The sequence below is a fragment of the Giraffa tippelskirchi genome, chromosome 12 (genome assembly GCF_054371585.1).
Source record: "Giraffa tippelskirchi isolate mGirTip1 chromosome 12, T2T-mGirTip1v1.2.pri, whole genome shotgun sequence".
Classification (NCBI taxonomy): domain Eukaryota; kingdom Metazoa; phylum Chordata; class Mammalia; order Artiodactyla; family Giraffidae; genus Giraffa; species Giraffa tippelskirchi.
In genome coordinates, this window is record NC_137286.1 from 67,618,871 (window position 1) to 67,630,368 (window position 11,498).

Consider the following 11,498-nt stretch of genomic DNA (forward strand, 5'->3'; position numbering starts at 1 on the left):
TCTCTCTCGTGTGTGGATGGATGGATGCTAGGGATGCACATGTATATGATTAGATGAGGGTTATGATTTAGGGATAGGTTAGAGGGAGAGAAAGGCTTTAGGTCGGAGTTGGTCATGGGGGAAGGGTCAAGGGTGGTGGTGGTGTTTCTTGGAATCTGAGTGCTGTGCATTCTTCGTCTCTTTCCATATGAACCCCTTCTCAGATACACCACTTGCAAGGAGTCTCTCATGTTCCGTTTCCCATCTTTTGCATTTCTGAATGCTTAGCTTCTCTGTTGTGAAGAGGTTCCATTGGATGGAAACCCATTGGCGTACTTCGTTTTCCTCTTTCCCTTACTTGAAGAGACCCATTTCTACCTCCGCCCAGCAAATGGCAAGGAGACTCTGATGTTAAGGAGCCTTTGACCTACGCTTCTTTCTAGCTGTCTCATGACATCAGTCTTTAGGGTGAGGTTTTTCCCCGATATTGAGGTGGTGTGAGATCAAAACCAATAGCGTTCTTCAGATGTAGCTGTCTGGTTTTCCCATGGACATTTATTGAAGAGGCTTTCTTGTTCCCATTTGGATATTCTCCCCTTTTGTGTCAGAGATGAGTTGACCATGGATGCCGGGGTTTGTTTCTGGACCCTCAACTTTATTCCATCGATCTGGATCTGTGTGTGTTGTTGTATTCCCAATAGCATACTGTCCTGCTGCTGCCGCTGCGCCTAAGTCACTTCAGTCGTGTCTGACTCTGCGCGACCCCATGGCCTGCAGCCTACCAGGCTCCTCCGTCCAGGGCGTTTTCCAGGCAAGAGTACTGGAGTGGGTCGCCATCGCCTTCTCCGATACTCTCCTGAGGATCCTAGTTTGGTCGTCTAATTTCCTTTCACACAACCTTGGATGTCCGTATCGGGGCTTTTTCGTCGGATTGTATTGACAATTTAGGCTCTTTTCTGTTTCCGTACCCCTTTTGCAATTCTTTGTTCGGTGCGAAAATGCATTGGCATTTTGGGAGGAATAGCATCGAAGCTGTGGATTGCCTTGTGGGGCTGTGACATCATTTTCCCAATAGGAATTCTTTCAAGCCCTGAGCACAGCTTCTCTTTCCAGTGGTTGGTGTGGGCTTGATCTTCCTTCTTCCATCTCTCGCCGTTTTGTGAGAACAGGTCCTTCCTTCCCTTCTGGGTTAGATGGACTCGTGGGTATCACTTCAGTGAATGGCATTGTCAGTGGGGGTGATAATTCCCTTCTCATTGGAAGACTTTGCTGTGAGTATTAGAAATGCAAGTGATTTCTCTTCCCCTTCCTCCCTGTCCATCTCTCAGAGCCACCGGGAAACAGAGGCCTCATCCAGGGTCACACAGGCCTGAGGGAGTGCAACTAGACTGTTGTTTCTTCAGGCCCTCAGTGCTGGACATCATCCGGGATACTCTGTGTGTGTCTTCCTCAGTCTGCTGTCCCTTCAGACCTTTCCCTAGTTTTCACAGGCTTGTCGTGTTGGTGTTCTTTGTCTGTTTGGAGACACATCCTTGAGAAGCTTTGTGTTTCCACTCATTCGTCTCGCGATGTATGACCTGTCTTTTGCTTTTGTAATGAGGTCTTTCCCACAGTAGATATCTTTGATTTTGCAAAGTCCACTGTATTCTCTGGGTTGTTTTGTGGGCTGCCTTTTTGTTTTGTGTGTGAAGACTCAAAGCACGTGTCCGGTTTCTGCTCATTGTTCTTCTAGATTTGTGACAAGTTTTCATGGAAACTTTGTCTAGGGATAACTGGAAGTGAACTCGGTGTAAGGTGTCAAGTCTCCATCTCCATTCATGTCATGCCCTGCAGTTTCCAATTCCCTGTTCCTGAGTGGTTTTGGAGACCTTGTGGGAAGTTTGGTTGCATCGGAGTTTGCGTTTCCACCTTGAGTAGATTCCCACTGTTCTGCCCTCAGGGACACTGTCAAGGGGGAGTGAGGAGCAGCCTGCACTTCCAGCAGTGACCACACGGTGGGGCGAGTGCTGCTCTCCCCTCTGGGAGCCCCAGGCCACAGGCATCCCAGTGAGGAGCCAGCTCTGTGCTCAGCTGAAAGGAGTTAGTCTCTCAGGAGCCTCTGAGCCCTTGCCTTTGGATCACCCAGGGTGGGCATTTGCTGTGACAGAAAAAAATTGCCCTGAATTCCATGGACGGAAGAGCCTGGCTGTGTAGAGTTGGTGAGTTGCCGTGAATCAGACACAACTGAGGACACAAAAATTCAATAGACTAAAACACTTTTTGGGGGTGGGGGGAGTGAAAGGGGGTGATGTGGGGTTTTTTGTCTTATATAATAGCCGAGGGAAATCTAGTTTAAACCTAAATTCACATAGATGGGAAAGGTATAGCTCTCCGTCACCCTATTAGAAAAAAAAAAAAAGTCTTAACTTTTCTGAAAGCTTATTTAGTAGCTTCCTTCAGCAGTTCATTGTGAAGGATTTTTTTTTTTTTCTGTGACATTGGCCTCATTAAAAAGTACGGTTTGCCTTTACTGGATAATTTTGTTCATTGGTTTGTTAGGGAATCTTGGTAATATTTGAGTTTCCTGGGGAGTATGGTCACATGACCTGGCCCTGGCCAATCGGTGCGTTCCACCTCCCTGGCCACTGTGATTGGCTACGGACTGGGGCAGTGCCCAATCGGGGCCCGGGGTCGGGCCTCACGTTGGAAGCCAGGGGAAGACGAGCTCTCGTCCTGCTGGGGTAGGGGAAGGGGTGGGGCCGGGGGAGGTCAGGCTCCAGCAGTGGGAGGGGCTTGAGGTCCGCCTGCGGCAGTTGGTGACCTTCCTGCTCCCCTCAGGGCAGAGCCGCCGGCCTGAGAATGAGGGCGCTGCTGAGCCCAGGGGCTGAGATGGCCCGCTGCTGCTGTGGTCCCAGAGCTCCACCCGAGACCTGAGGGAGGCCGTCTGCCCGTGAGTCCTCTCCCGCTTGTCTGTCAGCTTGTTTGAACCATGCTGGGATTTCTGCCCAGCTGGCTAAGGGGAGTCCCTGGAAATGCAAGGGTGTGGGTTTTGGCAGACTTCAGGGAAGACATGCCAGATGAGCCTGGGAGACTCCAGCTTAATCTGGATTCAGGAGATATCTCTTCGGGCCAGCTAGTAATTGTAGGATAAGCCTAATGAGTCTTCACAGGATGAAGAGAGTAACGTGCCAAGGTAGCAATCGATGTCCTCATTCGAGAGGATGAAGCTGGTGCTCAGAGAAGGGGGGAACTTGGCCAGAGCAAGGAGGTGTGCACCCAGACAGAACCCCCAGATCCGGCCATTGGAGCTCAGGGAGGCCACTGGTGTGGCTTGTCCCTGTGGCAGGGGCCGAGGCACGCAGCCCACCCTGATTCCTGCGGGGGCCTGACTTGGGAAGTGCCATCTGGTAGCTTTGAGACTCACCAAACCAAATTGCACTGGAGAGAGGAAGGACACCTTCCTTCATCCACCCCCCACCCCCGCCGGATTCCCACATACCCTGACCCCTTTCTCTTGATTTCGGAGCCATTTCCAGAGTCCCGCTCATATGACCTCATTCGAAGTGCACTGTGGACGAGCTGCCATCTGCAGCTGCTACCACAGCAGCCAAGGGCTTTAGCTCCAGAGTACCTCCCTTCCTTTGGAACTTTGGGGCCCTCTACTCCCCACTTGCACACCACAGACCTTTGCTGAGGATTGTGGGGACCCTCACTCAGTTTGCAGCACGTTGTAGCCATCCCTGTCCTCTCAATACCTCCCTTGCCACTCAGCTTGTGAGCCCCTTTGGAGCAGCGTGGCCCACCTGGCTGCAACGGAAGAGACACAGCTGACAGTGAAACAACAGCTTAGATCTGACAGCCGGAAAGCTCTGTCAAAAGGGACCTCCCTCTTCACACCGTAGAGGCTGTAGGAGCCGCCAGGCTTTCGGAACCAGTGCTGGGGCCAAAATGACTCCACAGCCGTTTTCCTTCCTGGGGAGGGTTCTGGCTCGAGTGGGAATGGCTCAAGTCTCCTAAGGTTCTGAAAGCCCACTGTGTGCAGATTCACGGTACACAGAGAGGAGAAGGTGGAGTCCTGCCCTGGAGGTGGTCACAGCTCACGGATGAGCCAGCCAGGCAGGCAGGCAGGCAGGGCATGAGAACACCTGAGCTGCCTTCATGAGTGAATGGTGTGGGGGCAGAGGAAGAGAAGCCGGTCTGCTCCCTCATGTGGTGCCCAGGGCAGGTTGTCCCCAGAGGAAACCCTTACGACGGTGAGGACTCTCACTGCTGTTTCCCAAGGGGTTCCGTCGGTGCGTGTCTTCCCCGGAGCGGTCAGGCCGTCTCTAAAGTACACTGGCCATGGGCATTGCCTCTCCTTGGAACTTCCCACGTGTTTCTCTTTTTTATGGAACAGTGATTTTTCTAGAGGGGTTCTGGGCCACAAGGTTGTTGGGTCATTTTCTAGCCTTCTGTCGTGAAGAACGCTTTCCTGGGCGTTGGGGTGGTTTGTTGTTCCAGCTCCCTTTCTTGGCTTCTTTTGGGAGCTGGTGCAACAAGAGGAGCTCAGCCTCTGCCTTCTGGCTGAGATGTCACCCTTCAAACAGCAATGCCTGCCTGGAGATAATGATGGCATTTGCCAAAAGGGCTTCGTTTGGCACATGATATCTTGAAAGGACGTACACCGTCCTGTCAGCTATCAAAGGCTAGTTCAAATGACATAAAAATGAGAACTCTCCAATGGAGTCTTACAGTAGGTGGAGAGTCCGAAAGAAACTCCTTCAGTCATTTCACTGAGAGTCATTGATTGGGGACACCAAGAATATAGGAAGGAATGCAGAAAGAAAAGATGAAATTGTGTTCAGGATCGGGGGGAGGGATGAACAGGGCGTGCTTGCCTTGAATCCAGGCTTTGTTGGGGGGTGGGGCATAAAGATCAAACGGGTCTGAAACCACAAAGTGGTGATGGTAACACAGTATCACCAGTTACACAACAGTGTTCCCAAATTGCAACAATGATGAAAAAGTTTACTAATCCCAACTTAACCAACAAAAATACAGGAAACCATACAAAAAATAAAACATCACCAGAAAGGTGGAAACAAACCAAATGCAAAGCAGTTCAGGGGAAAGGAACTCCATGTCCCCTGGGGGCAGACCGAGTTGACAGCGTCCACGGTGAGCCGACAGGGATGGAGGCGGCAGAGCCGACCGCTCCCCTGGACGTGGTGTTTCCGGCAAGGGCTCTGGGTCTCTGTCCAGAGCGGGGGCTCGTTCTTCCTGCAGGGGTGGGTGAGTCATCGTCGGCGTCTGGGTGTTGCGCGGGAGCCAGGGCAGGCTCTCCCTGCCGAGGCGGTGACTCCTCCTCTGCCTCGGGTTCTCCTGCCAAAGCCCGAGCAGGTACAGGTGCACGTGGAGGTGGAGGTTCTGGCTGAGGGGGTGGGACATCAGTGCCTGGGGCTGGGGGTCCTGCAGGCACGGAGATCCGATCTGCCCGGTGTGCTGGCCAGAACCCAGCTGGCCTGGTGTCTCTGCGAGGGCAAGTCTCGGTTCTCCATCTGCCCTCGGTGGATCCCTGGGTCCTGCACCTGGAGCCACCACCTCTGTAGGGACAGGTCTGGGAAGTGGAGCCTGGTTCCAGTTGGAGGCCAGTGCTAGAGCTGGGGGAGAAGCAAAGTTTGCCCACAGGCCAGCCTTGGCATGTGCGTATCCCGGGACAGAAAGCTTCCAAGAGATTCCCAAAGAATACCCAGGGTCGGATGTCTTTTGGGACTGAAGTGTGCAAGATGGGGGTGGGGGTGTGAGGCCAGCGCTTGCTGCAGGCCCAGCAGCATCTTTCGGGGACTCGTCCCTGTGTAGCTCAGCACCCCCTCCCCACACACTCCCGTGCACCAGCCCCAGCGTCCTCACCTCTGTGCTCTGGCGTGCTGGGCTCCAGGTCCTCCTGCTGCCTCAGAGGTTGGGGTTCTCGGGACTCTGGGTCGGAGCCAGGTGTGCTGAGCTCCGTGGCAGCCTCAGACTGGGCCGCCGGGTGTATCCTGTGTGGTGTCTCGGCAGCAGGCCTTCCCCGCCTCCGCTTCGCCCCCGGTGGGGCTGATGCCTCCGTGGGCACGCTCACCTGGAGCCTGCACTGGGCCTCAGGGGCGGGGGGGTGGTGCTCCGACCCCTCCCTCCGGGAGGTGGACGGGGTGTCCCCGTCCTCGGCCTCATCACGTGGGAAGCTCTGCAACGACAGTGACCGTCAGCCAGCCATGCTGGGACTTTTCCGAGCTGGGCCTGGCCAGTGGAGCCGCTGCTTCTGCCTGCTCGAACTTCTCTTCCCAGAAGGGTCAGAGACGTGTGTCTGCTCAGATCCCCACCCGGGAGGAAAGAGACCCACCTGAGGGTGTGAGGCCAGCCTGGGCGGCCGGCGCTGCCCGCACTCTCCCCATCCCAGCCAGCCTGCTCTCCCCTGGGGTGTGGACACAACTTGCCCACAGGCTTCTGACCCCACATCCGCCTGGGCTTCCTTGAGGGAGACACACCCCGAGAAACCCGCATCCACACACACAGGCAAAGGACCCGGTGTTTCCGGGTGGCATGGGAGAGGTGGGCTGGCCCTGCCTGGGGCTCCCCGTGTTACCTTTCTGTTTCTCCGGGCAAAGGGCCAGAGGCCTCTCGGGGGTGCCCTGAGCCAACGTCGACAGGGTGCCCACGCACACTGCCTGTGAGCTCTCCTGAGGCCCCGGCCTCTGGGCAGGGGCAAACAGCAGAACATCCTGGCAGCAAGTGATCTGGCTGGGGGCTCCTCTCCGCTCTGGAGGCCTGGATACACGGGTTGCGGGTTCTGTTGGGTTCTGTTGCCGGCAGGTGACATCATTTCCTGGGGTTCGTGCTGAGGTCCCTTCCCCAAAACTTCCCAAGGGAATCTCTGGGTTTCTGACTGCTCGACCACCCCCCTTAGGCCATGTGCAGGCACAGTGACAGCCACACAGCCCAGCCCACAGCCCTGGGGAGGCCTGGGTGCAGCCAGGGCCTGAGCTCCGAGGACCCCACTGCTCTCAGACCAGGCTCCTTCTTCTCATAAGTGGTGTGGCCCTGGACAAGCGTATGCCCCTCAGGGTTTCCCCAGTCTCTCCATCTGCAGAGTGGGGGTCATTCTCCCATCTGCTTCCTAGGTCTGTCGGCCTACGAGCAGCTCCATGCCTTTCCACCTGGGGCCGATATCACGTGGAGCTTGTGCGCTGAGACTTCAGAAAGAAAGACTCCATCCAGGGCTGACACAGCACAGAATGGGGCAGAACGAGGCCTGGATGCGCCGTGGTACCCAGGAAAAGGCACTCCCCCTCCTGAGTGTTTTGAGACCCCGCATCCAAGTTGGAGGACCGAAAGGAAGACTTGAAGGTCTCCCTCTCTTATAGAAAAGAGTAGCCAACTTTCTGGTCCTCTGTTTCCATTGAGATTCTGTTCAAGTGTCCCAGCTCGGCTTCTGCGGGTGGCTGAGCTTCTAATGGCTCCCTGCGTTCTTGTCTTTTCCTCTCCAAACCTTCCGTCCTTTTCCCCCTTCTGGGGTGGATGGGCGCTGTCATTGCTTCTACCTTCGAGACAGATTGATGAAAAGTCTGGACCATCGACTCCTTTCCTCTCTTTGGTTCCGTGTCTCTCTCTGTCTGTGTCCCTCTCTTTTCCCTTCTCGATTCAGTCTGTGTCTTCCTCTTTCTCTCTCGTGTGTGGATGGATGGATGCTAGGAATGCACATGTATATGATTAGATGAGGGTTATGTTTTAGGGATAGGTTAGAGGGAGAGAAAGGCTTTAGGTCGGAGTTGGTCATGGGGGAAGGGTCAAGGGTGGTGGTGGTGTTTCTTGGAATCTGAGTGCTGTGCATTCTTCGTCTCTTTCCATATGAACCCCTTCTCAGATACACCACTTGCAAGGAGTCTCTCATGTTCCGTTTCCTATCTTTTGCATTTCTGAATGCTTAGCTTCTCTGTTGTGAAGAGGTTCCATTGGATGGAAACCCATTGGCGTACTTCGTTTTCCTCTTTCCCTTACTTGAAGAGACCCATTTCTACCTCCGCCCAGCAAATGGCAAGGAGACTCTGATGTTAAGGAGCCTTTGACCTACGCTTCTTTCTAGCTATCTCATGACATCAGTCTTTAGGGTGAGGTTTTTCCCCAATATTGAGGTGGTGTGAGATCAAAACCAATAGCGTTCTTCAGATGTAGCTGTCTGGTTTTCCCATGGACATTTATTGAAGAGGCTTTCTTGTTCCCATTTGGATATTCTCCCCTTTTGTGTCAGAGATGAGTTGACCATGGATGCCGGGGTTTGTTTCTGGACCCTCAACTTTATTCCATCGATCTGGATCTGTGTGTGTTGTTGTATTCCCAATAGCATACTGTCCTGCTGCTGCCGCTGCGCCTAAGTCACTTCAGTCGTGTCTGACTCTGCGCGACCCCATGGCCTGCAGCCTACCAGGCTCCTCCGTCCAGGGCGTTTTCCAGGCAAGAGTACTGGAGTGGGTCGCCATCGCCTTCTCCGATACTCTCCTGAGGATCCTAGTTTGGTCGTCTAATTTCCTTTCACACAACCTTGGATGTCCGTATCGGGGCTTGTATTGACAATTTGTCGGATTGTATTGACAATTTAGGCTCTTTTCTGTTTCCGTACCCCTTTTGCAATTCTTTGTTCGGTGCGAAAATGCATTGGCATTTTGGGAGGAATAGCATCGAAGCTGTGGATTGCCTTGTGGGGCTGTGACATCATTTTCCCAATAGGAATTCTTTCAAGCCCTGAGCACAGCTTCTCTTTCCAGTGGTTGGTGTGGGCTTGATCTTCCTTCTTCCATCTCTCGCCGTTTTGTGAGAACAGGTCCTTCCTTCCCTTCTGGGTTAGATGGACTCGTGGGTATCACTTCAGTGAATGGCATTGTCAGTGGGGGTGATAATTCCCTTCTCATTGGAAGACTTTGCTGTGAGTATTAGAAATGCAAGTGATTTCTCTTCCCCTTCCTCCCTGTCCATCTCTCAGAGCCACCGGGAAACAGAGGCCTCATCCAGGGTCACACAGGCCTGAGGGAGTGCAACTAGACTGTTGTTTCTTCAGGCCCTCAGTGCTGGACATCATCCGGGATACTCTGTGTGTGTCTTCCTCAGTCTGCTGTCCCTTCAGACCTTTCCCTAGTTTTCACAGGCTTGTCGTGTTGGTGTTCTTTGTCTGTTTGGAGACACATCCTTGAGAAGCTTTGTGTTTCCACTCATTCGTCTCGCGATGTATGACCTGTCTTTTGCTTTTGTAATGAGGTCTTTCCCACAGTAGATATCTTTGATTTTGCAAAGTCCACTGTATTCTCTGGGTTGTTTTGTGGGCTGCCTTTTTGTTTTGTGTGTGAAGACTCAAAGCACGTGTCCGGTTTCTGCTCATTGTTCTTCTAGATTTGTGACAAGTTTTCATGGAAACTTTGTCTAGGGATAACTGGAAGTGAACTCGGTGTAAGGTGTCAAGTCTCCATCTCCATTCATGTCATGCCCTGCAGTTTCCAATTCCCTGTTCCTGAGTGGTTTTGGAGACCTTGTGGGAAGTTTGGTTGCATCGGAGTTTGCGTTTCCACCTTGAGTAGATTCCCACTGTTCTGCCCTCAGGGACACTGTCAAGGGGGAGTGAGGAGCAGCCTGCACTTCCAGCAGTGACCACACGGTGGGGCGAGTGCTGCTCTCCCCTCTGGGAGCCCCAGGCCACAGGCATCCCAGTGAGGAGCCAGCTCTGTGCTCAGCTGAAAGGAGTTAGTCTCTCAGGAGCCTCTGAGCCCTTGCCTTTGGATCACCCAGGGTGGGCATTTGCTGTGACAGAAAAAATTGCCCTGAATTCCATGGACGGAAGAGCCTGGCTGTGTAGAGTTCGTGAGTTGCCGTGAATCAGACACAACTGAGGACACAAAAATTCAATAGACTAAAACACTTTTTGGGGGTTGGGGGAGTGAAAGGGGGTGATGTGGGGTTTTTTGTCTTATATAATAGCCGAGGGAAATCTAGTTTAAACCTAAATTCACATAGATGGGAAAGGTATAGCTCTCCGTCACCCTATTAAAAAAAAAAAAAAAGTCTTAACTTTTCTGAAAGCTTATTTAGTAGCTTCCTTGAGCAGTTCATTGTGAAGGATTTTTTTTTTTTTTCTGTGACATTGGCCTCATTAAAAAGTACGGTTTGCCTTTACTGGATAATTTTGTTCATTGGTTTGTTAGGGAATCTTGGTAATATTTGAGTTTCCTGGGGAGTATGGTCACATGACCTGGCCCTGGCCAATCGGTGCGTTCCACCTCCCTGGCCACTGTGATTGGCTCCGGACTGGGGCAGTGCCCAATCGGGGCCCAGGGCCGGGCCTCACGTTGGAAGCCAGGGGAAGACGAGCTCTCGTCCTGCTGGGGTAGGGGAAGGGGTGGGGCCGGGGGAGGTCAGGCTCCAGCAGTGGGAGGGGCTTGAGGTCCGCCTGCGGCAGTTGGTGACCTTCCTGCTCCCCTCAGGGCAGAGCCGCCGGCCTGAGAATGAGGGCGCTGCTGAGCCCAGGGGCTGAGGTGGCCCGCTGCTGCTGTGGTCCCAGAGCTCCACCCGAGACCTGAGGGAGGCCGTCTGCCCGTGAGTCCTCTCCCGCTTGTCTGTCAGCTTGTTTGAACCATGCTGGGTTTTCTGCCCAGCTGGCTAAGGGGAGTCCCTGGAAATGCAAGGGTGTGGGTTTTGGCAGACTTCAGGGAAGACATGCCAGATGAGCCTGGGAGACTCCAGCTTAATCTGGATTCAGGAGATATCTCTTCGGGCCAGCTAGTAATTGCAGGATAAGCCTAATGAGTCTTCACAGGATGAAGAGAGTAACGTGCCAAGGTAGCAATCGATGTCCTCATTCGAGAGGATGAAGCTGGTGCTCAGAGAAGGGGGGAACTTGGCCAGAGCAAGGAGGTGTGCACCCAGACAGAACCCCCAGATCCGGCCATTGGAGCTCAGGGAGGCCACTGGTGTGGCTTGTCCCTGTGGCAGGGGCCGAGGCACGCAGCCCACCCTGATTCCTGCGGGGGCCTGACTTGGGAAGTGCCATCTGGTAGCTTTGAGACTCACCAAACCAAATTGCACTGGAGAGAGGAAGGACACCTTCCTTCATCCACCCCCCACCCCCGCCGGATTCCCACATACCCTGACCCCTTTCTCTTGATTTCGGAGCCATTTCCAGAGTCCCGCTCATATGACCTCATTCGAAGTGCACTGTGGACGAGCTGCCATCTGCAGCTGCTACCACAGCAGCCAAGGGCTTTAGCTCCCGAGTACCTCCCTTCCTTTGGAACTTGGGGGCCCTCTACTCCCCACTTGCACACCACAGACCTTTGCTGAGGATTGTGGGGACCCTCACTCAGTTTGCAGCACGTTGTAGCCATCCCTGTCCTCTCAATACCTCCCTTGCCACTCAGCTTGTGAGCCCCTTTGGAGCAGCGTGGCCCACCTGGCTGCAACGGAAGAGACACAGCTGACAGTGAAACAACAGCTTAGATCTGACAGCCGGAAAGCTCTGTCAAAAGGGACCTCCCTCTTCACAC